This window comes from Eulemur rufifrons, chromosome 30, assembly GCF_041146395.1.
Source record: "Eulemur rufifrons isolate Redbay chromosome 30, OSU_ERuf_1, whole genome shotgun sequence".
Classification (NCBI taxonomy): domain Eukaryota; kingdom Metazoa; phylum Chordata; class Mammalia; order Primates; family Lemuridae; genus Eulemur; species Eulemur rufifrons.
The window spans coordinates 130419975-130443013 of record NC_091012.1 but is presented as its reverse complement, the minus strand read 5'-3'; the positions used below and the strand labels follow the sequence as shown (position 1 = coordinate 130443013).

Below are 23039 nucleotides of genomic sequence, written 5' to 3'. Positions count from 1 at the left end.
TCAGCTCTTAGTGCTACAGCACTGTCTGGGTAATCATCTCCTTCTTCCCGCCGCCAACCACGGCCACTGTCATCATCATTATCATCATCATCATCGTTCCAGAAACATACCTCATGGACAGGGACATTTCAGAGCGCATACAGCTGTGCCTGCAGACAAAGACATCTGCCTGGAGCCGCCTGCTTAATCCAAAAGCTGTCCAGGTACATCAGGTTTATGCCTGGTCCTGCCGAGTGTGTGTCCTGAAATCTTCAGCTTCAGCCCCAGCAGGAACCTTGCAGCAACATCTATACACCCTCCTCCCCCTCCCCCTCTGTCTTACTGCCCCCTTCTCTGCAAGTAGCCTTGCTTCACTTCTTAGTGTGGAGCAGTGCCCTCCCTGGGCCAGATCAGCTCTGATCTTCCAGACAATGCTGACCTCATTGCCAGGAGGATGCAAAGAAACCAGCCAACATCCAGAAGGTGCCACCCTCTCCATTTGGGGTGCTAGCACCTCCTCACTGTTAGTCTTTGTCAGGGGCTCGGAGCATAGCTGCTGCCTTTTGAGATTCTGGAAACACTTGTTTTTTTCTGCTGTTGTTACCTTAACTCAAAGAACTAAATCCATTGAGTCCACTTCAATATCTGTCAACCATCTGGACCTTCTGCAGAAATAGGTCTCCACGTGTGGAAGACAGTGACAAATGCCCATCAGCATACCCACAATTTTCCTCTTAGGAATCTCCCCCAAAGATATATGCACAAGCACACTTGTCACAGCTCTTTTGTGTTATAAAGACTGGAAACAACCTAAATGTCAACCAAGAGGGAACTGGTTAATTATCACAGATTATTACATAGACTATTACCCAGTCATTGCAAAGGATGGCACAGATTGGCATATCCTGACATGGAAAAAATGTCCAAGGAAATTATTTTAAGGGAAAAATAAGTGAAGAAGTCACGTAGTGGGAGAGAACATAGATTTTTCTATATATAAGGTGAACTAATTTTTGTTGAGCGAGAGAATGTGTGTGTTAACCTAAAGAATAAAATCAAGCATGTACCAGTTTTCTCTCTATCACTCTGTGATAATATCACACAGTGTTGTTCCTTTGTTTCAGATGTCTATAATGTTTTCATTTTTCAATATGTGCTACTTTTTTCAATCAGAAATACAGGATAAGAGACTAAGACATTTTTTTCTAAGTGCCCATCACTGGCTCCCCACCCATTCTTTTTTAAAATTTTGGGTAACTGATGCTCAGTAACCAGCTGGACCTTGAAGCCAGGCAGACTGAGATGAAATAGTGGGTTCAGCATTTTCTAGCTATGGGTTCTGGGGATGTGACTTTGCTTTCTTGAACCTTCCTTTCATCCATCATCAACAAGCCTCTTTGAGAGCCTACTCAATGCCACCCTCTGTGTCAACCCTGGGGTGACCCTGGTAAACAAAATACTCACCCCCTTCCCACTTGGAGTTGTACGTATAGGCGTAAAATGAGGTCTCTTTGTGTAGCTATACAAAGGATTATTATCATAAACAATTCCTGGCACATAAAAGGCCTTTGAAAACTGTCAGCTTTTTTTCCTTTTTTTTTTTTTTTTTTTACATCCAAGGAGTATGACTTAGTTAAGGTAGGATAAGCTGCATAACAAATAGCTCCAAACTTGTAATGGCTCAATAATGGAAGGTTATTTCTTGTTTAGGTAACAGTCCAGGGTGAGGGCTCTAGATCAGGCAGTTCTGTTGCATGCAATGACCTCCCCTAGGCAGAGGAGGCTCTGCCATCTTTAACTGTGGCTTTCAAGGTGACTTTGGGGCTTTACTCCACCTCAGACAGCCGGTGGATAAGAAAAGAGCTTGGAAGAAAATCTGGAAAGCTGTTATGGTTGGTCCAGAGGTGCACAGGTCTTTTCCACTCACATCTCATTGGCCGGAGTTCAGGCACATGGCCACACATACAACTGCAAGAGAATCTGGGAAACGTAGTCTAGCTGGGTGCCTAGGAAGACAAACAACACAGGTTTTGGGGACTAACCAGCAATTGCTGCTACAGTGAACCAGAGAAAGAAACATATCTCAATGACTCTGTGTTTGTGTGTGTTTATTTATGTCCAGTCTGCAAAAAGCTGATGCTTAAAGAAACCTTTGCTCTAGTAAGTTCAGATGCTCTTTTGTTTTTGCTGAACTTTTAGTTTTTTTGGAAGAACTCTAAGAAGACATCTTTTTAAACCTCTCTTTTTTATTATCAAGGTTGTCCTGCCACCATCTGAGATATTACTAAAAAACAATGCCAGCCCCCAGCTCTGACTTTCACAAGATTTGAGATGCTGTCAAAAATATATGCCAGCTCATCAGATTCTGTGTGAAAGAGATGCCAGCACACGTATAACTCAAACTAAAAGCTGCAGATAAGAAGCTGTACTGTGCCTACATTGTCACTCTTCTTCCCCGCTAAAGAACCTCATATGTTAACTGGTGAATCCATGGACTTAATCATGGCAACTAAGAGGAAGCATCATTTTTTCCCTTAAGTTGGCACTTTGCAGAACCAGTACTTATGTGTTGTCTGTCATAGGCTTATATTATAGATTCAGAAGGCTAGCGATTTAATTTTACAGTTAGGTTTGCTTTTATCATCTGGGAGACTGCAGAAAGTCTACGTGTGTGGTTGAGATAGGGGCAAGATGTGTATAATACTATTCACTCATTCATTTTTTCATTCATCCATTCACTCAATATACATATATTGAGTGACTGCTTAATTACAAGCACTGGGGGTCCCCGGCTGAGGGTAGCAAGATGGAAGGCACATTCACTGTCTTGTGGGGGAGTCAGCTGTGGGAACACACAATTACAGTGCAGCAGGTGTCCTGCTGCAGAGGAAGCACGTGCAGCAGCCGTGGAAGCACAAGAAACAGATCATTAGAAGGGCCACTCAATTCTTTGCTATTTCTCTGATTTACTTGGCAGAGAAGCATAAAGTAACTCATCAGAAATCCTCCTGTGCTCATTAGATAAAACGACTGGAAATGCAAAGAGAAAGGCAATATTCCAGGGCCCCAAGGGCTCTTTATTTACGCTGCCACTGGAAAGAGAGTGGGCAAAATACTAGCAGCTGCTGACATTGGATCCCTCCTGTGTACCAGGCATGTTGCATACTTGTCACTCATCCTGCCAGGCAGGTTATCATAGCCGCCCATTGTGCAGATGGGATCTCTGAGGCCCAGAGAGGTTAAGACACTTGTCCCATTATGTAGTAATTGGCAGGCCTGAGAATTTGGTCTGTTTAACTCCAAAGACTGAGCGCTTTCCATTGTCTTCCCCCACAGAAAACCAGGAAGAGCAGACTCAGAGGACAGCAGGGGCAGCAGCGGGGGGGGGGGACCTATGGCTTAATCCAACTTCTAGGGAGGGGCAGCAAAGGATGGTGGGAAAAGGCCGGCCTCAGGAGACGATGCCCACCTCCTGGGAGTAATGGGAGGATAAACCGCCATAATTCATTCATTGGTTCATCAATATTTATTAAGCAATTGCTAGATATCAGGCACTGTTCTAGGTGCTGGGGGGGATTTGGCAATCAACAAGCCTGGGGGCCAGACAGAGGAAGAGGGTGAATAAACATGCTAAAATTTGTCACACATGAGAGGTAATAAAATAGATAGCTTTTTATTCTTGATGTTAACGATCAGAGAAACGTTAACTAACTAGCAGAGTTTTGGAAAAAAATCAGTTTAAGCATAAGAAGACTTTGATTGTAAAATATACCTTCCAAACTCCCGGAGAAGATAAAAGATATATATAGTCTATATGTATATATAGAGAGAGCGTCTAAGGACATGAACCAAAAACATCGATAATGGCCATCTCTGGGTGGCAGGGATACAAATGATATTTATTCTTTTATCATCTTTCTGTATTTATAAATTTTAAAAAATAAGTATAAGCCTGTCTTACTTTTATGATCATAGAAAAACAAAATTCACTAAAAGGTAAAGAAAATAAAACTCCAAAGAACCAGTGAAGGAGGCATCCCTTCCTCTCGTGGCATGTAGGCGGTGACCAGCCAGTCAGCCAGACAGGGCGATGCCTCGCTCCTGTAGTAACATGGAATGATATCTTATTTCAACACACTACCTGATTATTTCAGAATTCACTCACAGGGGCAGCCACAGGAGGAAACATACACTCATCGCTGAGATATTAGGGACCGAATCCTGAAGCTTGAGTTTTCATTACGGCATTGTGCCATTTTTCAATTAAGACAGGTTCATCTTTTTTCTTTTTGAAAAGTGCTGATGTGTAAAACCTCATTTCCTTCCTTAGCACACTCGCCTGCGGATTTTATTTTTAATTTATTTCCATGTGCTCCTAAGAGTGGCAGGGAAACTGAGCTGGTGAGCTGTGCTGCCACAGTGCTCCTGGTGCTGGAAAGGAAACTGCAGCTCTGTGAGAACAATACTCTGGAAAATCTGTAAAACCCAACTGAACACACCTAAGGTTTGTATGAAAGGGCAGACATTACTCACGGTGGCTTTGACAGTGAGAAAGGAGACAGAAAAGCCATGCAGCCCTTCAGCAATGAATGTGCCTGGATGCATCTATCGGTCAGGTCTAATCTAGAAGCCAAGGAAGAATTATCTAATGTCTTGATATAATGGATTCATTGCATTAGCTTTTTATTAAAAGTATTTTCCATGTTCATGACCAAAAAAAGATTCCCACCCCACTCTTCCAAGTATTAAATCTAGAGATGAAAATATCCTCACACAAACTAACAGAGTCTGTGAGGGGCTTAGGTTCTTAACATAAGATTCTATTTCCTGCTAGAAATATTGTTTCAGAAAAAAAAATAGAAGCAATGATAGAAGGGCCACAGGAAACATCTGTGTATACAAACAGGCCAGCTCACTAGGAATGAAAATGCATTATGCATCATGAGAGTCTAAATATTTTTATTAACATAGTTTGTTAACTAAGAACTGGGAAATAAGGTTCCCTAAGAGTTCCTCATCAAATGCTTTCTTCAATATTTCATTTTATTCTTAGGAGAGAAGTCACTCTGAAATCTTATCTTAGATTTTCACAATGAGTTTTCTATTAAAAGTTATTTCTTTTCCATCTCAGGCAGAGCAAAGCTCTGGGCCAAGGGGGTTAGGGAATTTGTTTCATAAAACTGACAGCTTGGCAAGCATTCAATCACTCAGCCCTCCACAGCCCAGGAGAACAAATAAGTCCTTTGCTGATGCCGCCGCAGACACATGACGATGTATGTTCCATAGCCTGTTTCCCACCTTCGTACTGTTTGCTTCCTGCAGCAAAAAGAAAAGGGTGCAGAAAGCACATTGCAAAATACCACGGAACCTATGAAGAAGGGAAGTTCATCAATCACACTCTCATTTGGAAGTTGGAGAAAAATGTCCACGCTAGAGATGCTATTTTAGTGGCTGTGCTTAGCCTTACTTTCCAGAAGGCCAATACGTTCGGGGACTCCTGGCCACTTTGTTGTCCCATTCTCAGTGCTTTGAGACATGTGTCTTTGCAAGATCTGACGAGGCTTTAATAAGGCAGATGAAGCAAGTTTGGTGGCTGCCTTTGGCAGGGGTAGTAGGGTCAAGAGCAGGTTACTGGCTTGCAGCGAGCATTGTCCCGGGCAGCAGAGACCAGCCTGCCCCAAACCCTATGCCAGCAAGAACCCAGCTTGGAAACTTCCTGTTCAACAGGCCTAACTCAGAGCAGCCAGAGAAACTATTACAAAATAGTCTACCCCTCCCCCCCATACAGGACTTCTTTTTTGGTATTCATACACAAAGCAATGATTTTAAAATTCCTATATGAGACACAACTAAGCCATGCTGTTGGAAGACAGTGGCTACTGCTGGTGAGGGTAATGACGAGGACATGAAGAAGCTTCTGGGGGCCGGTGTAGTCTGTGTCTCCATCAGGGTGCTGGTGACATGGGTGTGCTATCTGTGAAAATTCTTCAAGCTGTATACTTAATAATATCTGCACTTTTCTGTTATGTATGTTAGGATTTTAGACCAAAATCTAAAACCAAAAATTCATGATGGATAATTTTTATGACTTCTTCCATCCATACAACTGGCTTTAAAAACCAAACATTGGCCGGGCGTGGTGGCTCACGCCTGTAATCCTAGCACTCTGGGAGGCCGAGGTGGGCAGATCGTTTGAGCTCAGGAGTTCGAGACCAGCCTGAGCAAGAGCGAGACCCCATCTCTACTAAAAATAGAAAGAAATTATATGGACAGCTAAAAATATATATAGAAAAAATTAGCCGGGCATGGTGGTGCATGCCTGTAGTCCCAGCTACTCGGGAGGCTGAGGCAGTAGGATCGCTTGAGCCCAGGAGTTTGAGGTTGCTGTGAGCTAGGCTGACGCCACGGCACTCACTCTAGTCTGGGCAACAGAGTGAGACTCTGTCTCAAAAAAAAAAAAAACCAAACATTACCAAGAAAATAAACCATGTCACCCCACTACTTAAAGATTCTGACCTAAAGTGTATGTGAAATAGAAAACCTTTTTACAATGTTGATACTATTATTTGAGCTTTTACTCACCACGTCCTTTATGCTTCGGAAAGAACATGCTGTAGGTAATTTTGCTCTAACTAATATCCGCTCCTCCTACAGCCATCCAGAAGGGCACAAACAAATGACAAGGCTCAGTTTCACTCTCAGACCCATTTTAGGTCAGGGTATTGTAGGGGGCTCTTTCCGAAGTTCTATTTCGGCCCTTTCTCTACTATCTGAGTCATGTGCCTGCAGAATCTCATTCTTCCCTTTTTCATACCGTCCTCTATTTTTCCCTTTCTCTTTTATTTCTCGGACCTCAATTCCTCCCAGACTGCCCTCCTTATTCCTACTGCTGAGGGTTCAGATGTCACCATGAGAATGGACTCTGAGTGCTTTTCCCTGTCACTGGTGTCCTAAGATGAGTGTGTCACCTCACTGTGTCTCTCTCTGCATTTCTGAATGTGGCCAAAGGGTTGCACCAGACCTCAACAGGAAAACTCTCTTTCATTAGCTTCCTCGTCCAAGCTTTCCTCTGTTCCTACTTTTACAACATGATGTCTGCTTATTTACTGAGGTTTATTTTGCAAGAGAAATAGTCTGGATGGGGGTGGAGAAGGGAAGCTTTTGAAGACTTAAAAAAAATTTCATTTGGTTTCAAAAGAGTTATGAATAATGACGAGCTACAGTCACTTTACAAATTAAGATCTGAATGGTCTACTGCTACAAATGATTCTGCATGTTGCTGCTCCTAAAGAAAAATACAAAGTCTTCTCTAATTATGATTTTAAGGATGTAGGAATGCATTATGTAAAATCGTTTTCTTACCCTGGACCCAGTTTAAAAAATTCCCACGTCTGGTTAAGGACTTACAAGTCCCAGATTCCTGTAGGACTTAAGGATTTGTTCACTCACCTGAAATGTCCACATAAGACTTCAGATGGATGGGATACAAGGAGGACATGGCACAGTCTATAGTTTCCAGGAAAGCAGAATGGAGATCTCAGGCTATTTTAAGAGAAGCATTTCATTCAGAACCAGAGAAGCTATTGGAAAGGGCTTGGGATATGTTCTTGCCCTTTCTGCTCCCAAACTCCCTTTCTGCTCTGTGGTGGCATCCCCACACAAAAGCCAGTTCACACTGAACTGAGTCTCCACTGCTTTGGCCCCGACCAGCTCAGCTGTCCATGTTGCAACGCCTCCCTTGGCAGAGGTGAGGTGACCTCTCGGCCCGGTTTGCCCAGGACTGTCCAAGTTTTAAAACTGAAAGTCCCATGTCCTGGGAACACTGTCAATCCTGGGCAAATGAGGACAGGATGATCGGCCACACTAGGGGTGGGCCAGCAGCCAAAGCCCTCTCCCCTAGCTGGGCCTGGTCAAAGCCTGAACCAGCAGGCTCACCCCGCAGCCCCCCACTGCTTACAGAGTCTGCCCTATTTAAAACATATGGAGTAGTGAAGTGTATTTGAAGTCGCTGACTGAAGGTGCTCCTGGCTGTTGACTATGTCTGTCAGGTTTTGTTTTTGTCCCCAGAGTGGTTTTAAAGGCTCTGGTGACCCATTCATTTGTTTTCATGGCATTTCCTTTAGAACTGGGGGCTCAGAGGGTTACATAGCTACACCAAGATTTTGTGACGACTCACCCAGGCCTGGGCTGCCGCCACACCCAGCTGTGAAGGGAGGGAGGGGCATGAGAAGCCACTCTCTCCCTTCTTCTGAGTTCCCTGGCCCACCAAGGGGGCTAAAACACAGAAACCAGAGTGCTGTCAGAATTGGTTCTGTCTACCAGGCATTGCCAAGTCCTACAGAGGCGGCCTCCTAAATCCTTTTCAAATCCAGCCACTGTCACTCCCCTGCTGCAGTTCTTCCTCTCTCTCCCTGGACTACTGCTGCAGGGCCTTTTTGGTCAACCTTCCCCAGCCCCCCCACCACCCTTCATTCTCCATTGAGGAAAAGACCAAACACATAAATTAGATAATGTCATGCGCCCCCTTGAAACTGCTCAGGATGAAGTCCAGGGTCTTTATCAAGGCTAACAGGACCATTATGATCTGGGCCCTGCCTACCTTTTCTGCTCATCACTCAGAACCTGCCATTTTGCTGCCTTAGCTTTCTCGTTCTACAAATGAAAATAGCCATTTCTTAAAATTTCTACGTGGCTGAATTACAAGCACGTATATTCAAGTCCCAACCAGGTGCTTGGGCTCCATCTTGGATTTGGAGAACATGGAGTCCTCCGCCCCCAGCCACAGAACAGGGAAAAAGGGATGAAGCGTCAGGGCGGAGTGTCAGGTGCAGTCCTCTGCAGAAAGAAAGGAGGCAAGTGACAGATCTCAAGGAAGAGAAGACGCATCCTATATGGATGGGGGAGGAAGAGCTTTGGGTTCCAAATATTCACAGTGGAGCTGACAGCAGGTTCAGTTGACCTGAGGAAGGTGGGCGTCAGCCCCTGGTGCACGATGGTGATAAAGAGGAGAGAGGGCCAGGACTCTGGGACTCACAGGCATGCTTGTATTTGCTGACCTTTCTCTTAGATACATGTCACAGAGTTAAGTGGAAGGAAGACGGAAGTACTCAAAGCACAAGACTTTGACATTTCACCAGTGATTAATGAGGACAGGACCTCTGTAATAATGCAAAGTGAGGCTCTGAGTTCACGCCTTTGGAGACTTGCTTTTGGAAACAGACAAACTGGGGGAAACTTACCTGTTGGCACTTTTCTATGCAACATGTTATCAGCATATAAGTGCTACAGAGTACACTGCCAGGAGCCAAAGGCGGCTGGATTGTCATACATTGTGATTCAAATGAGCTTTAGCAAGTGCTGCCTGGCTCAAGACAATGAATGTTGGTTTGAGACCAGGCCATAAAAAAGACACATGATTTCTGCTCTTCAAAAAACAAAGACACAAAAAGAGAGACAGAGAAAAGAAAAAAAGTACAGGCCCTGGGGGAGAAAACAGATTTGTGCATACGCTCAGGAAAAAACCAATTCCGCATCGGTTTTATTTTACAAATATGCATAAGGAAAACAGCTTAAAAGTCACTTTCCTGAGTAACCTCAGCTACTTCTTTCCACCTATATGTTTTTTTATGAGATGGGGTCTTCCGCTGTCTCCCAAGCTGTAGTACAGTGGACCAATCATAGATCATCCTCAAATTCCTGGGCTCAAGCGGTCTTCCTGCCTCAGCCTCCTGAGTAGCTGGGACTGTAGGCTCATGCCACCACACCCAGCTACACCTGTATTTTTTTTCAGACAAGAACATCCTCAGCACTGTTGAAATCGAGATCAAGAGTCAAGGTGGCCAATATCACAATCCCCATTCAGAGACCTGTCTAGGCATTTCCTGGCTTCCAGGCTGTTCACAACCCCTCACCTCCAGGCCTGCCCCAGGGGGGCTGACTTTTGCCCTCTGAAATGGACAAAGACTTTAAATAATTAGAATAAGCAGGGAGGTTGGGGGGTGTGGATCCAGCTTCATTATCTGTCTCACTTGCTTAGTTGTTTTCTTTCCTAGTTAACTTTTCTGCCCCATTTAATTACAGAGAACAGCAGATCGGACAGCAAATGGGCCTCTCTGCCTGGGCTTGCCCTAAATCACCAAGGTGGTCCGGGAATGTCTAGAGACCATGCCTCTTACTTCACCCACGACTGGCTCTTCATCCCCTCCCAAGGAGCCCCAAATTAAAATTAATGAATTCAAGAACAATTGCCAAGGGAGTGACCAAACCCAACTGTCGCCCAAGTAAAGTTGGGATGGGGAGAGGGTCAGCTCCCCACGACAGCAGTGGGAAGAAGCCCCTCCCCTGGAGCCCGTGACCTCTGCTCCCTGCGGAGGTGGTTCTAATACACACTAGTGCTTGAAAACCACTGGTCTGCAGGCCTCTGAGAAAAGGTTGAGTTGTGTTGGGCTGGGAGGGAGGAAGAGAGATGTAAAGTTGGGGGGCATCCTAGGCCAGAGGCATATCCAGCAGAGAGCAGAGGGCGGAATAATGCAGTGAAAGCAGCACATCCTAGAGCCGTGCTGTCCGATTCCACATCCTCTAGGCGCAGGTGGCTACCAAAACATATACTCAGTAAAACTCACCTCCTCAGTCACACCCGCCACATCAGCCACATTTCTGGTGCTCAATAGCTATTCATAGCTAGTAGATGCCACACTGGATGTTGCAGGACATTTCCATCACTGCAGTAAGTTCTATTGAATCAGGCTGTATAGAATCCCAGTGCCACCTCCTATAAGCTGTGTGATCTTGTGTAAGTTACTAACCCTCTCTGAGCCTCTGACTCCTCTGTGAAATGGAGCTCATAATACCCACAAACCTCATGTGGTTGTTACGGTGCCGGAAGTAATATATGTAAATCACCTGGTACAACTGTCTAGCCTATAGCAGGAGCTTGACAAATGATAGGTAATATTGTGCTTTTGCAATTTTATGAGCAGTTACTGGAGACATTTCCTGATGGAATGGACAGTCTGCATTGGCTAGGATGGACCCTTTCCACGATGTTTCAATTGCCAATTTCAGAGCTTGTGTAAGTGGCTCTATTTTCAACAGGACAAGCCAGCAATGCCACTCCAGAGCAACACCCATTTGCTGGCAGGCCAGAAAAGTGGCATTATAACCCATAATAGCAAGAGACTTGTATTAATAGTAAGCCTGCAATTCTTGAAGCCAGAAAGCCTCATTTTGTGAAGGGCTTCCTCCCTCCCTCTCTCACTTCCTCCTTCCTCTCTCTTTTTCTTTCTTCATTCTTCCTTCCTCCCTCCCTCCCTCCTCCCTTCCTTCCTTCCTACTCCCTCCCTCCCTCCTTCCTTTTTCCCTTTCCTTCCCTTCCCCCTTCCATTCCCCCACCCTCACTCTCTCTCTCTTTCTTATTTCTTTCTTTCTTTCCAATTGATGCTACGTCCCCAGGATGGTCCATTACATCGGACTCAAGTCTTCAGTTTTCTCCATCTAGAAAGATGCCCAAGAGCTCCGGTAACCTTCTTGTAAACCTCCCTCCATATAAGAAAACAAACACAACATAGCCCAGAGCAGTTGCACAACCTGGAGACACCCTCCCATGGTGGCTTACTGAAGGCCAGTCTAAGCTCCAGGAGGGGAAAAATGGGCTAGGAAAATGGGGACATGGCTTCACATGTGGAGTTTTATTCTAACTCATTAGGAAACAGGGAGTCACTGAATGTTCTTGAGCTAGGGTGATGAAATTTAGAGAGGTGCTTTAGCAAGAGGAAGCTGATGCAGGCATGTAGAACAGCAGCTGGGGAAGCAATAATACTCACCAGGCAGAGTGGTGAGGAACCTGGGGCCACCCCAGGGGAGCCTTTTGAGGCCTGTGCTCATGACAGCGGTGGGCTGGGCTGGGGAAAGGATGAAGTGGGTTGAGTCCACAAGAACTAGCAGTGGTGTTGACACTGGAAGCCAGGGATAAAGGGCTGAGGCTCTTGGCATTGAGGCTGCATGCTCAGTTGTTAGTGTCCAAGAGGCTGGTTTTGCTCCTCAAACACCTCTGAAGAAGCAATTCCATTCTTCACATGGGTGTTGGACAAAGCCAGGTCTCTAGGAGTGAGGGATCAGAAGAGTTGGGTAAGGAACTCAGGGCAGCAGCCCCAGGATCCTTACTCAGGTTGGTTTTTCTGGCTTAGGAATCATAACAAAGGCTCCCCTTCCAGATCTACTCAGGCCTCCTGGGTGCATTCCAGACTGTGTAATGTTATGGATGAGTAACATTTTAAAAAATGAAAAATCCAATATGAGTTGGACAACTTTTGACTTTATCAAATAAAGATGGCAAAACACAAACATCATCCACTATCTTGATGAGTCATGAAACAAAGTTTAACACCAAGAAAAGCAGGAAAGACAATTTCAGAATAAAGGGCAGTTTTGTAAAGTGGGAAAGGTTCAGCTTTAAAAAAATGAACTCATGGCATTTTCACTTTTCTTCCATTTCATGAAGGGGTAGAAATCTTGTCCCATACAGACAGTGGTCTGCCAGCCTGGTCTGTGGGGACCACTGGTTTATGTGACATTCCATGATGGTTCCCCGTGTGGTTTGGGCTGTAAACTTCAGCCCTGATGACCTCAAAGCCAACTGCACAGCTCCTAAGAGCACAAACAAAGCTGAGGTTCCTGGTGTGGATACGTCCAACATGGAAGAGCAGAGCAGACTCTGCCTTTTCTAACCTCCTTAAAATGCGAGTGATAGGCCACAAAGGATCTTAGAACAAATGGTCTCATATTGATATTTTCACATTCAATAATTTCATATTTAGTCTAGAGGCTTAGTGATTTTTTTTCATAAAAGGAAATTGCAGCCAGAGCTAATTGCTCAATCTGAAATGTATCTGGACATTGTTTAGATGTTGGAAAGGAAACGGTAACATTTCAGAGTTTTAGCAAAGAGAAGGAGAGCATTATTTTAGAAGAAAATTTAAATGGAAATTAATAGAAAATGTAACTCCGTATGGTTTTCAAAGCTTTGATGTGTACAGTCGAAAGAACACCCCTATTTTGAGCTCTCCTTGACATTTTTCTTATTTATAAAATGCAAAAGGAAATTCATCAGCACAGGCTGAATCCATTCTCATCCATTGATTTGTTAGCCAATCAATGGCCACTGTAATCTGAAAAAAATAACACTGCTTTCTATGACCCTTTCCAAGTGAGGCTGTGTTCCACTAAGCTTAATAAAGAGAAAAACAGCAAGGACCATCTGGAAAACACTCTTCCGGAGTCGCGAGAGATAGTGGCAGCCTTTGCCCAACCTGCTATAAATAAGTGTCTCAGAAAAAAAACAAAAAAACACTCGATTTTCAAATCTGTTTCTACTTAATACAGCTGCAATAGAGTTTATTTAGCTTTTCCCTATAGCAGGAAGACTGTTTGCATTTTTATGACAAGGGTCTAAATGTTTTTCACAGCCATTTCCATTGCCATTATTTTGAGGAACAACATACCACTCGGACCTGTCTGTTTGCTTCTGCAGCACACAGCGGTGGCCCCAGTGGCCTCTGCACCACGAAACTGGCCTCCAAAGCCCAGATTTATGATCCTGTTTCCTCTCCCAGTGTTGCAACCATCACCCGAATCCTGGCCTGCGAGGGGCTGGCAACTTAGAATGACCGAGTGTCACGTGCTGCAAATCAATTATTTATCCGCCTGGGCCCAGCACACTGTGGATCGCTGCCAGCTCATTGCCTCTCCCTTCACGGCGACAAGGAAGACACAAACTACTCTTCAAGCGTGGCAGGAACTCACCAGTGAAGGTACACTGCTGGCTTGGCAAGCCCCCGCGTGCTCACCTTTCCATCTTTCCTCCTCAGCTAGCCTGCAAGGGAATCCTTCACACAACACTCTGAGCTCCTGCAGACACTCTGGAAAAGGTCAGCCTACCTTGGACGGCTGCAAAATGAAGCGGCCTCCGTTGATTTCTGCACTGAGCACCTGCCCCTATTTTCCACCAGCATCCCCCGACACCTATCCCACTCTGGGAGACTGGCAGGGCAGATGACCTGGGGACACTTTCCCTGTGTAACGAGCGATCCACTTCTCTGCCTTCCCCCCTGCCCCCCACCCTGTATGCCCATATCTGGGTGAGGCATGGTCTGTCCCCATGCCTCCCCATGGTTTGTTCCCTGTGTAAGGCATGATCCTCTTTTCTAGCCTTTTAAGGGACCACCAGAAAGAAGATGGCTGAGGGCCTGTCCCAGTGGCAACATTTCATCTGTCATTGCTGCCTGCAGGCATTGCCAGGTTCTAGCTACCTGAAGGAGCTCTGATATTGTCTCTTTCCTAGAGGAGTTCCCCAAGCAGAATTGCTGCAAGGAAACAAATATGCGGAAGAGGAAACAAAAGTGTGAGAGGTGGTGGGGAACACCTGAATTTGAGCATCCAGTCATTGTGAAAAATGTTCCATCTACCCGCTGTTGACCTCCTCTCTCAAAAGCACTGGAAAACAGAATTTAGCAGTGGGTAAAGGGCTGCTATGATCTGAAATGAGTCTATTATGATGTTACGAGCAGAGCTCTCACAAGTACACTAAAGGGCTAAATTAATTGGCTCAGGCTTAAGATGCTACAGGAGAAATGACAGTGTGGAGAGGGTGGGGGTGGAGGAAGGTGCCTGGTGGCTTTGAAGTCATGCCTGGAATCAGGTGCATATGAAAAAGAAATTAGGGAGGAATAAACCTGTTCTCTTTATGAAAAACCAGAGAAGCTGCTCGTTCTTACAATGTGCCCCTGAATTACCTATGACTTAAAAAATTGCCTGCCTTGAAAAAAAATCTCCATGCTTATACAATCTTATATAGAGATCCTTCTACCCACCTTAGAATTAAATCAGGCACATGACCCACTTCCAACCTTTAATTAATCACCTCCATGAATTGTATATATAAAAGTCAAAGGGAGAAATTGTGCCTTTTATTATTTCAAATTGAATTTTCCAAAAAACCGCAAATTACTTATTAAATTTTGGTCTAGACCAGTGGTTCTCAGCAGGAGTAATTTTGTCCCAAAGGGGACATTTGGCGAGGTCTGGGATGTGGGGGGTGTGATGCTACGGATATCTGCTGGGTAGTAGCAGGGATGCTACTAAGCATCTTAAGGTGCACACGACAGTCCCCCACAACAAAGAATGATCTGGCCTGAAATGGCAACAGGGCCAAGGTGGAGAAAACGTGCTCTAAATACAGCCAAATATGCTTGGCCTTTAACACTTATAATTTTGGTAGTCATCAAAAAGACAAAACCCCATTTTCTTCAAAATCTAAATTGAGTTTACATATATGTTGACTAAGGACATATTTATTCATTTTCTATATAATGAAATAGGTTCTCAATCTGAATCTAGGAATGTTAAAGAAATACTGTGATGATGGTGGGGGTAGGTATGGCATATTTGAAATGCATATTTCATCAGTCTAAGTGGATGGGAATTAATATCTCATAAAATAAAATGATTATCTGGTTATGTTCCATACAAAACCAAAATCAATACATTGTATCTTACTTAACCTGCAATTAGAGTTTTTAAAAAAGCTAAAACAAGGAAATGTCATTCTTTCCCATTTCTTGCTAGCTGGGTCCACACTTCTGAGCATGAGGCATTAAAAAACAAACAAGCAGGCAAAAACCTTTTTTTTTTTTTTAAGTATATTTTTCCAGAGCTTAAAAAGCTTCCTGAATCATTCCATTTTATTTACTGTAGATTCAATCATTCTTTAGTGAGCAAAACATGCAGCCCATTCTCTTGGTTATGCTTGCCTGGCTTTCCAAATGCCCTCAAAACTGGGATGATGAATCACATACTTTGGCCCCACTGTGCCAATTAATAGTAAGCAAAAGAATTCCACACAGCCAAGACAGGACTTTCTGCTGGTGTGTGTATGGGGGATGGGGAGAATCCTTCAGCCAATTGCTTTTAGAAGGTCTTAAGAGCAGGTGTTGTGACTCTCCAAAATTCCTTTCATTCTGGAACATTCTATGTGGTTCTGCAGTGCCCCCAGGTTGGGGGTGGGCTTTGGTCAGGAAAAGCTATGTTCCTAGAATTAGCTTGGAGCTTCCAGGTATAAGCCACAAAGGAAAGAACGGCTGACAGCTACACCATTTCAGCCCTTCCAGGCCTCCGTTCCTTTCTCTGAATTACGAGGCAAAAGTGGCTGTACACACAAAGGCAAAAATAACAACAACAACAAAAACGCCCAAACACACCCAGTCTTGGCTGCCAGCAAGGCCCGATTTTGCTGCTGAAAAAGAACAGTTGCTACAGTGCAGCTGGAGGAGCTTTTCCAGGGAACTGGTAATACCCTGGCTGTTAATGAATTATTTTTCGCCAGAATGTCGGATTCTTCCTGTGCTCCAGTAAACAGTCTGCTTCTGCCATGTGAAACAAAACCAGCTCCTTCCAAGGAGCCCAAGGAGGTCAGCCAAGGGTCCCCTGTGGGGGCAGCCCCCTCAGGAGCCAGAGCCACAGGCGCCTGACCTATAAATCACTGCAGTCCCAAGTTCATTATCCCATCCCTTTCCGTCTATTCACGCCATGCCCAGAGCCCAGGGAAGGGCCCAGGAATGCATGACCATGGCTGTGATGATACCACAGTGCCAGCCCAGAGCCCTCTCCTGCTCCTCTGAACTTCCTCTGAGCAGGTTTCCTCATCCGCCGCATTATGGGTGTGTGGAATCGGGCTCCTTGCATTTATGCTGTTGGCCTCACAGAAATTTTATTTACGTCCTCACTCTTGTTCTCATCACGCTGTCAGGAAATAACCATGTGCGTCCTCTTTTCTCCTTTCTCTTCTTTAAGACTGGCCCCAGCCCCCAAGCAAGCCACTCTCAGCATGAGGGTGTCTACTTGGGACATTATTCTCCAAGAAAAAAAATCCCTGGGAAGGATATTACTTCAAGCTGCTACTAGAGCAAGTGTCAAGGAAAATCTCCAGCGGACAAGGACACTGGCGTGGGGTGGGCAGGGAAAGGAGGCATTTTATGCAAGCCAGCCCTGCCTCTGCCCCCTCCTGCCCTGCTCATTTCCTTAGGTCTCTGGAGCCAACATTACTCACAGAACCTGACTGAGCCAATGCTCACGAGTAGGCTTCCTGGGGACCTCCCACAATGGCACCTTGATGCCAGGCTGCTGTGGCTACTGAGTCAGCCCCCTGCCTCCCATCTGCCATGGAGATGGAGGGCGTTTATGCCCCCAAAACATCTGGAGGTTTAAGTCACAAGGTTGGTGGTTAGTTTGCTCCAGAGCAGTGCTGTCTAATAGAAATATACATGTAATTTAAAATTTTCAAGTAGGCACATTAAAAAAAAAGAAACAAGTGACATTAATTTAAATACTATGTCTTATTTAACCAATCAATCTGTTCAAAACATTATCATTTCACCGTGTAATCAATGTAAAGATTACTAATGAGTTATTCTGCATTCTGCTTTTTGTGCTAATCCTTAGAAATCCAGCTCATATGTTATACTTACAGAACATCCCTATTTGGACCAGCCACCTTTCAAGTGTTCTACAGCCACATATGGCTAGTGGCCACTGCATGGGACAGTGCAGATACAGGACATTTCCATCATCATAGAAAATTTTATTAGACAGTGCTGTGCTGAAAGACTAAAAAGCTGTGGGAAGAGAAGTGACAGGTGCGAGCAGGGTGTGCACTCCAGAATTCTCCAGAATTATTGAGTTGTTAGAGCTAATTACAGCAGAAATTGGAATGACAATGACTGGGAGGTTCTAGGAGCCCAGCCCTACCTCTAGGTGGGAATTAAAGTGGGATTTTATGATAAGCCCTTGGACCAGGCATGGTCTGAAAGTTTGTGGCCCCTCACAAATCATATGTTGAAATCCTAACCCCCGATGTGATGGTATTAGGAGGTGGGGCCTTTGGGAGGTGATTAGGTCATGAGAGCGGAGCCCTCGTGAATGGGATTAGTGTCCTTATAAAAGAGACCCCAGAGAGCTCGCTTGCCTCTTCCAATGAGACGGTACCATCTATGAATTGGGACGATGGCCCTCACCAGACATTGAATCTCCTAGTGCCTTGATCTTGGACTTTCCAGCCTCCAGAACTGTGAGAAATAAATTTCTGTTGTTTATAAGCCACCCAATCTATGGGATTTTGTTATAGCAGCCTGAACAGACTAGATAAACCATGCCTACACTGTGGGGGGCTGCCACACAGTGCTGGGAAAGCCAGCAAGTATGACCAGTACTCAAGGCATCTGTTGGTTGATCCACCTCCATCTTAGCTGTTCTGGTCTGTTCGGGGTAGGGGCTGGGACAGCAGATCACCAAAGTCATGTACTTCTTTCAGTAATAATTCTGGGTTTTGCAATCTAATTTGGTGAAGCAGATGCAGAAACATGATCAAATTATGTGCACCCACGTCTGCGCATGCATGTGCATTTGTGTGTGTGTTCTTGGCTGGTGAGAGAAGGAGCATCGTGAGTGAAATCCAGAAGTACTAATGTGGCCGCCAAAATCACCTTCCCGCCAGCTGCCAACAGAGCACAGGGGAGCTGCAGACTCAAGAGGCTCATCAAAAACTGTGAGCCACGAAGGAGAGGCCTTGAGTCCGGAAAGAATGAGATGATGGGCACCCGGGCAGACGATCAGGTGGGAGGGAGAAGTGGTAATCAGAGGCATTCTCCACAGATAAGAGCTGCCAACTCTACATCAAGGATGTCACCCTGATCCCCAAATCAAGCTTAATTCAGAATCCCACATGGGCTTTTGTGTGAGGGAAAAGTGCAATTAGCCATCTTTCCCCTTCGTTCTCTGAGGTCTCCCTCATATTCTGATCAGGGAGGAAGCCGAGTCAGAAATGCCTCATATATGGATTGAAATCCTGGCTCTCCTAATGATCCAGAATTTCTAGGGGGTTAGAGGATACTAGGTAGTTGGAAGGGGCTAAGAGACTTGCTTTAGCAATAATTTGCATAATAAGTCCCCTCTTTATGTTCATTTAGAGTGCTTGTTTACTTGGTACATCAAAAATACCGTGCCACCCTTTGGTCCCACCACAGACCTTGGACTAATTACTTAACCTGTCTGAGCCTCAGGTTTCTCATCTCCAAGATGGGAATAATGCTGCCCCTCTCACACAGCTGCAGTAAGGATTAACCCAGGGCTTGACGGTATGGATCTACCAGGGGCTAAAACTGGAGCATGACACCAGGAACTTCAAGTCCCCAACCAGACGACAAATGTCAGTATTATTCCCTGCTGAGACTCCCCTAACAGTGATTTATAGCTCTCTCCCCACCACCATTCAGTTCCATCATTTAGTCACTCAACTCACACTTATTAAACAATAGCTGGGTGTTGGGGATTCCAAAATGAAAAGGAACAGTCTTTCCATCTGAAATAATTAGGGACTATTTTGGATCTATCTTCTTGGCACATAAGCATGTACCATGGGTAATTGGGCTGCCTCACCAGTGGGTTTCCTTCACCCCCCTACACCAATTAGGTATAATATTTTGTTAAGCAGGAGGGGCTGAAAACTCTGGCCTTTGGGAGAAATAAGTAAGAGACTTGGAGCAAGGGTGGAGGGACAGGTTGCCCCTTTAAATCATAACCACCAGAATCTGGAATCAGACATGCGACTGGAAATTTCTCTGAGCCTCAGATTCCTCATCTGTAAAATTTCGCTGCCATCACATGGTACCCGAGAAGGCTTCCCACATGTGAAGTGCCTGGCAGACAGAGGCCAACAATGAATGTTAGCTCCATTCCCCATTTATTTCCCCTTACTCCCCTCCTCCCCATAAGTCTAAGGTTAGGAGAGGAACCAGAGAACAGACACTTGCTATTTTCTTACTGTAGATTCAGAGCACACTGTGCATGGCTACCGCACATGCAGAATATGTCCATTCTGCATCCGAGGATTTGGGGAGGCCAGTCCTATCTTCAGCTTCCAGGTCACTATAGTCAGAGCTCACTGGCTGCTGGCGCTACAGCACGCCCGGCAACACGTGGTCACACACCTCCCGGCCTTTTCTTTTTCTTTCTTGCAGTTCGGATGGCCCTGTCTCAGTGGCTCTGTTTTCTGGACATAAGATTTTGAAATTATTTTATAGTTTTTGCCCAACTGCCCACCAACCAAGCTCTCATACTGGCACCTGGCAGAACCTGGAACACTGCTCATTTGTTACTGAGATGAACAGGTTTTCCAGGGCCAAACCTCACTGCTGGAGGTCCTGGCCTCTTTGCATAACAAAGGCACGCCCAGGTGGCTGAATGGTCCCTTGGGCTGGTGAAGCAGGGACCAGTACCCCAAGTTCTAGTCTGACTTGGCTCCCGGGGCTGGGCCACCTCGGGATGCCTCTAGTGGGCATGTAATGTGTCAGGATGGGCAGCGAGCGCCCATCTGTAGGATACTGTGTGTATGTGTGTGGTGGAGGGGGGTGTAAGTGGAAGACTTCTAAGGGGCAGAGAAACTGGGATGCCACCAGGCTTATGATTCTGTGCCTTCCAGCCCAGCCCTAGCTTCTGCAAGTGGCATAGCTCCTCTCATGTTCCCCTTTGAGAAGAAAACGTGCAGGAGAAACAGTGGGTGGGAGCACAATGCCCGCTGGTGGGTGGCTCCCACCCACTGGCGGCCCTACTGTCCCCCTCCCACACCACCACCCCTCTACTGTAACAAAGACACATCCACACCACATTTCCAAAGTTATCAGAAGTCTCTTGGTCTACCATCAAACAATTTTGAGCAAGAGAGACATCGAGTAAACGGTGGGAAAGATTCCCTGGGAAAAGCACAGAAAACCCTGCCCGATGCATGCAAGGCTAAGAATTGTTTTCTCCCTGCTGGCTGCTTTTCTCTCTGTTCTAAAGAGAAGCTTCCAAGAATCAGCTAAATAAAGGGATCACACCAGAGGATGCGAGATAATGCTAAACCAACAAAAACAAAGACCCAAACGAAACAGAGCGAGCCATGAGAATACCCGGTTATCAAAACTTTGTTTGGCCATATCTATTTATCATCGCTGCACACCCGGGCTCTGCGGAATATCATTCTGTTGATGTCACTTATCCTCAGCAAAATATTTACATATCCTTAAAAACGCCAGATGAGCCCCCCCCCCCCCCCCCGCCCGCGCAGTGCCGCAAGCCACCCCTCAAGCCCCAGCGCCGGGTTCTGGGCAGCCCACGAGGTGGGGGCACGACGGTGGGTGGCACTGGCAGGCACAGGTAAGAGCTACCAACAGTTCCAGGAACAGGGCCACCCAACCGCTGCGCCCTGCCCTGCCCACCTCTCCCCTACCTGACTCTGCAAGAAGCAGCCACATACATCCCCGATATGGTGTCAGCGCCTCCTCCTCCTCCTCCTCCCCCCTGTCTTTCTCATTGATTAAGTTCTCAAACCATTGTTAAAGCCCGCTTGCTTTTCCTTGGAAAACTGGGCTAAATTCATTAAGCTTCCCCTTGCCACAAAAGGAATATTCATAAAAGTTTGGCAGGCAGAAAGGGAGGCTGACTGAGTGCCATGGGGTGGGTGACAATCTGCTCCTCCAGAGCCACCTTTTTCCTCCGTGCCCCATCCCTCTCTCCATCCATCCGTCGTGCCCCAAACCTACTCCAGGGACTTCTGATAGGGAAACACAAAGCAGCAGCTGTTTGGCAACATTTCTACCCCTCGCCAGCAACTGTGGTGGGATGCCATTTCCCCACCCAGGCGGAGCTTATCCTGAACAATAGTCGGGCTTTAAATGGCAAACAAGCAAATACAGAGAGCACAACCCCAACCCCGAAAAAGCCAACGCGGAGAGCAGCAATAACTCCCTCCGCAGCAAAAGGCGCCACTGAAACGCACGCAAAAAAGCAGCGAGAACGTCGCTCGGTGCCTAACATGGCAGAAAGCCCGAGCTGGTGCGGCCACCCCAGGTCTGGGCATTGGGGGGCACCAGGGCTCCCGGGGCGCTGACGCACACTCACCCGGCTCCTGGGGGATGCGGGGCTGGCTGAGCGTCACAAAGAGGAGCCCAGCGCGATCTGGCAAAACCCAACTTTCCACCCGGCTCGCCAGGGCCGCCAGATACGTCAACAGAATCCATCTTTCGAAGGGCCTGGAAGGCGCCGGGTTTTCCGGGCCGGGGCAGAACAGCAGATCCGGAGGCGGCCCGGTGCGGTGCCCGGGCTAGGAGTCTGCCGTGCACCGCCCTCTGCGCCCCGTGCCAGCGCGGGTGGCGGCCCGAAACCCACTTCGGGGCCCCCGCCCCGCCGACCGGCGCCGCCTCCCCGGCCGTCCCCGGCCCCGCCGGCCAGTACGCGGCGCCGGGAGCAGGAGCGGGGCCCCGGCGCGTCGCACGGGCGGCGGCCTCGGCCCGCGTCCCCGCCCCCGCCCGGCCCTCCCCGCTGGCCCCGGCCTCGGGCGCCGTCCTGCCCCCGGGAGCAGGCCCCTCCCTGGGCGCCGGGCCCCGCCAGGCGTGCCCAGCCCGGCGCGCCCCCTGCGTCCCGGTGGCAGGTCCGCTTGGGGAGGGAGGGGGTGACCCCGGCCCGCACGGGGGCGCCGCGGCCGCTACCTACCAATCGCGGCCGCCGCCTCCAGGAAGCCGCGGGGTGGTCGCGGGTGCGGGAACTCTCCGGTCTGGCCTCGCCGCCGGCCGCCTGAAGGGGGTGCGCAGCTGTGGGAGCCGCCGTCGCCGCTGTCACTGAGCCGCTGTCGCTGCCGCCGCTGCTGGCTGTGCGTGAGCGTGTGTGCGCCTGTGTCCGGGCGAGTGTGTGTCTGCGTGCGGCGCCCGGCCTTTACTACATACACCAAGGGGTGGGAGGAGGCGGGGAAGGGGAGGGCTTGGGGGAGGCGGCGGAGGAGGGGGAGCGGGAGGGGGGCGAAAGGGTACCCGAGGAGGCGGCGGCGGAGGAGGGACAGGTGATCTCGCCCACGGGGAGGGCGTGGCTGTAGGCGGCGCGGGTGGCAGGAGGAAGGGGCGCTCGGGGCCAGTGTGGGGGGGCGCCGGGGAGGGCCCGAGGAGCTGGGATCCTACTGCCTCCCGAAGGGCTGGGGACCA

General features: G+C 47.3%; 1 protein-coding gene across 4 annotated transcripts in view; it reads right to left on the bottom strand.

The window, feature by feature from the left end:
- RAI2 (retinoic acid induced 2) overlaps positions 1-22754 on the bottom strand; it is a 64029-nt gene extending 41275 nt beyond the window's left edge. For 2 of the 4 annotated variants that reach the window (XM_069463328.1, XM_069463329.1), the window contains exon 1: positions 22554-22754. The gene's annotated coding sequence lies outside the window, so the exon portion shown is untranslated. Of the gene's footprint in view, positions 1-21966; positions 22363-22553 lie in introns of those variants that run through there. The other 2 variants (XM_069463327.1, XM_069463326.1) reach the window with 2 other exon arrangements.
- Positions 22755-23039: the final 285 nt, after the last annotated feature.